This window comes from Limulus polyphemus, unplaced genomic scaffold, assembly GCF_000517525.1.
Source record: "Limulus polyphemus unplaced genomic scaffold, Limulus_polyphemus-2.1.2 Scaffold134, whole genome shotgun sequence".
Classification (NCBI taxonomy): domain Eukaryota; kingdom Metazoa; phylum Arthropoda; class Merostomata; order Xiphosura; family Limulidae; genus Limulus; species Limulus polyphemus.
In genome coordinates, this window is record NW_013665744.1 from 881,564 (window position 1) to 886,718 (window position 5,155).

The window sequence follows — 5,155 nt, forward strand, 5'->3', positions numbered from 1 at the left end:
ATATATATATATATATATATATATATATATACACACACACACACAGTATTGGATTTAATTACATAAAAGCACAAGTAATACACAAACAATGAGTATTAACCACTAAATATGTTATTAGTACAATATATTATTACAGAAAGAAAGCAAATAAATTGTACAATATATTAGTATTGTATATTTGGTTTAACAGAGCAATACACTATGTTCTAATGTTACTGTAGGTTTAATATTACATGATTGTAAAATAATCTTCCAAAAGTCAGCCAAGGTTTATTTCTATTTCAATGTGTTTGTTTCCACAAGAGCCCATACAACCTTAATGATATTCATATTGAAAATTTTTGCAGGCAAAACCAAAATTATAAGTGTTTCAATTGACTTTTTTTTTTCTTCCAAATATGTTTCATCACATTTGCTATATGCTTAAAATCACTGTTTTACTAGAAGATGAATCCCTGCCCAACAGGTCTTGTTTCTTAGGGAATGATATGACAGATAAGAATTTCCTTGTACTTACCAGTAGTCAAGGTACCATCAATTTTGTGTAGAATTCCAATACCACTGGATAGAAGTAGCCTACATTTCTATTGGCTACCGAACATTCTCCATTGTAAATGATGTGTAGTGACTGTATACTGTTCTCTCCTTTGCCATTGAACAAATAATCATTGATTATTATTATACAACTTGAATTTGGATTCATGTGTAAAGAACCACTCTGCCAGCATTGTTCATCCCATTGTTTGAAGTATGGTACCAATTTCAGCATTTTGGTTTGGTTCTCTCTCCTGAGGAGTGGTTTCTGAGCAGCAATACATCTATTGAGGTCATTTCACACTAAGATATATCTTACTGTTCTGGAGCTAACATTTTCACTATTATTTACAGCTAGGTGATTGGCAAGGTTTCTATTGGATTGTCATATATCATAAAGAGCATATTCTAAGTTACTTAAGATCACTGTTGAAAAGTTTGGGCTTTCTACCTCACCCACTTTTACTATCAACAGTATTAATTTCAAGTACCCTCTTAAGAGTTTCCATACAAACTGTACTGAAATTATGAAATTTCATACCTTCTGCATAGAGTAGCCTCAAGAAAAAAAAATGATGTATTTTACCTTTGTCATGTGGCATGTCGGTCCTTGGAGCCATGACTACATTTACCACACTATTTATGGAAATGTTAATTTGTTTTTCTAGCCATTATGCTGGTGTGGCATAGTCTCAACAGTTGGATGACCACCATTCATAGTGTAAATTATCAACAGGTGACTATAATCCTTTGTATTTCATTCACTGTTCCCATGATTATTTCCAATACCATGTAAACTTGTATGTAGAGAATTTAGCCAATGTATATCTAGTCATTAGAAGTATAGCTTGTCACATTTTTCAATATAATATGCTCCTATTGGTTAAGTATATATTACTAACCTTTAAAACAAAAAAGGTGCTAAAAGTTTTTCTTATTTTCTTACATATTTTTTCTCCTTTCCTGCTGGTATACTACACAAATTTACCATTTTGTAAATTGCATTAAAGTTACAATTTCTTTAATTTGTAAACTGATCAAAATAAAGTTATGATTATTTCTAGGGTCAAAATCATATTAATGTTTTTATAAGGATGCTCAAAAATACCCAGTGGCAAAATATAATTCTTATAACAAATTCCAATTTATGACACCATTTAATGGCCTAAAAAAGTTCTTTTTGGAAAAGTTTGGTTGTACAACATACCTGAAAAACTTAGAAGTGTAATAACATTTCAAATCACTTTAATCTTCATCAATTCATCACTCTTAATTGTACCAAAATCATTATACATTTGCAAGCCAATCTGTGTTTAAAAATATGTTCAAATGATTAAACATTAAAATATTCTATGGTGTAGCATATGCCTTAGTTTTTGCATCTCTTCTTATTTACATATAAAATGCTTAAATATCTTTTTTTGTGTGCAAATATATATGGTATAAATGCATTGTATGTGCTCCTTACCACCTTATTTAATATAAAATAAAAATTTTCTTTACATATTGATGTTTACTTAATATGTAATGTTGTTTAAGGGACCCACCAAGTCTTCTCATACTAGTTATCTAATGAACCGAGTCACTCAACTAGGGTGTCACATCACATGCACTTTCTTGTGGGAAGGATTCCTGTAAAGTGGATCATACGGTATAGAAATAGGTGGTGATATTTTCTATTGGCGAATCATGAGATGCCTCAAGAATATGACGTCTTTTATTTTGTAGTGAGAGTCGTCAGTCACATGGGTAGCATTTTTACTCTGAGAAGAATGGCATTGTTGATTTCGTATGTAATGCCATGTTTTCTTATTGTTAAAGCTCTCTTGTAACAGTGCCTACAAGATGCAATCCTTTTGAACATTGATTATTCTTTGTTGGAAATAGACTGTTTCACTGTACTTAATTTGTGTCCAGTCTTTCTTTTCTTCAAACTCTATTGAGAGGACAGAATTCAGATTTTCAATTGAAACATCCTGTTATGTAATGGTTCCTACCTGATTATTTATATATACAGGGTGGTCCCAAATTACCTTTCATGCAACATGTCCACAGTTACATTGGTGATGGCATCCATTATCCTGGTCTTTAGCTCCATGATGTTTGCTATAGATGTGACATACACAATATCTTTAACGTACTCCATATTTCTTTACTGTACTGGCATCTGTAATTACACTACACCACAGTCTCTGCAAGCCAAACAACACACTGAGCCTTTGTTTGCACAGTTGTCATTTTACAGGGTAACACTACTCACTGGAGTGAACAAAAACACAATAAAAACTAAGTTGAGGTACAAGATGTTGAAAACTGAATGGTTGTATTTCCTTAGTTATTTAATTATTAAAATAGGAAAAATAATTTTGGACAACCCTGTATATATAACAGAGTTGTCAGTCTGTCTGGTATCTTGACGTTAGAAGTTGTGAGAGCTGACTGAACAATTTTCAATGACATTTAGTAGAGGAACTCGAGTGGATGTCAACCTCAAAAGATCATGTATAAATGGATAAACAGTCAGATGAACGAGTCAAGCTTGGCAGATACATGAGTTTGTATAAGGTGAAGCTGATGCTAAACAAATGTGACAATTAATGCAAAGCACTGGTATTCCTTTGCTTAATCACTTATACTTGGTAGAGCCACACACCAAAAGAGATATATTTTGATATCCCCATGAAGCCAACAAAATAGATGCTATGTATGGTGCTGGTACATTTGCTAGGTTTATGTAGTTAGGCCTACAATGCCCAGTAGGGGTTTAAGTTGCAACTTTTGATAGATTCTTTACATTTGAAATTAAATAAATGTAAAAATCCTTATTATCACCAAATGTTTTCTGTTTATCAAAGTACACTCTTAAAGATTTTCCAACCAAAGATAGATTATTTTCTGTTTACACCCGATATTTGTCATCATTTTGTATCAAAATTTAAATGAAAACCCTATGATATAGCTATAGGCTAATATAATATTAGTATCTCGCATAGTAACACTCCTTTAATTGTCAAGTTAATAGACACACAATTGTTTAAATTTTATTTTCACCTAACAAATCCAAAGTTTGAAGTGTCATATGGGAAAAGTGCATACAACTGGATTTCTGTAATTTTAACTGAACCTGTTCAATGCATTTAACAAACATTTACACAATAAACATTGTAGTAATGCTGCATTTATCTTTACAAGAACAGTTTTAATCTAATTCAGTCCGAGTCTTCAGTGGTGTTTTCTGTAAATATGTATCATGTAGGATGCTGGTCTTGGGGTCATTTTCCTCATGATGAGAATATCCAAATGACAGATATTATGTGAAAACAAGTGTAATAGAATTGGCAAAGTACTCTAACCATAAGGAATACTCTTCACTGACTAACTGCCTTTAATGGATGTTTGCACAGCACATAACAGTCTCATTTTCCCCTTAGACCAGATATCGTGTTAACAATCGTACCATCATGAACAAGATAACTATGTACTGATAACAAGAAAATTGGAATTTTTATTTTAAGGTGCAGATAGAGCAATGTGGAAAATACTCATTGGTTAACAAATTGAAGATGTGGCATGAACCAACTGGACAAAAACCATGAAGATGTACAAATGTATAATTACCAATACAGATAATGGTGTGTTCACTCACTTTATTTATTGAATGTTATGTACCCCATCTCATTGTTATACTAATTTGCATATTGGCCATGTTAATCCCTACTAATAAAAAATGTTTTAAAACATTACAGGACTAAATACAATCTCAACAACTTAATATTTTAGCCCCAAAATGTTGAGATAACACTATATGCAAAACGATTTTTCAATATATCTTCCAATTTCTGTTACGTAAATAATGCACTGGTGTTTAAATATACTTTTAGTTAATGTGTGAAAAATCACTTCCATAACACCAAAAGTGGACAATATTGGTACGTTAAGGCTAATAATGTCATAGCAAATCATAAAATGAACGAATGTTTTTTAATTTAACAAAAATACAGTACTTAAGATATTTTTAATTGCAAAATAAAGGTCCAGATGATTAGTCTTTTCTTATAGGCACTTTTCCCATCTTATGATACTTAAGTCCTTTCACGTGCCTTGCCATGTCAAATGTACAGTGATACTAAAAATTCACATCATATTCTTGCAATTACAGTGACTCGCCACTTTATAAAACCCATATCTCAAAAGGATTTGTGTAACTTAAAACTACACACGAAATTTGTATAAGTTTATTAACAAATTAAACACATTCCACTGGCCAAGAAAGATCACCCTTGTTTATCGAGGGGGGATATAAAGGAGCATATATATATATATACCTTCTGGATGTTTTAGCATTATTTAAAAAAATTCAAAGAATCCAAAAATAAATAAGTTTTGGGCTGCAAATTAGCAGTATTTATAATTTATTTTGTGTGATATGACTGAACATGGTGAAACAATCATTAAATATTACATAGTTTATAAACTGCCAATCAAAGAAACTGTAATTTATAATGCCCCTTTGAACATTTGTGATATCCTTGCTCTTGCCCAGTGCCTTGAAGACAAACCATGATGTGACTACCCTTGTGTATTTATACAGTTCAAGCAATCACTGACACCTCATATGATA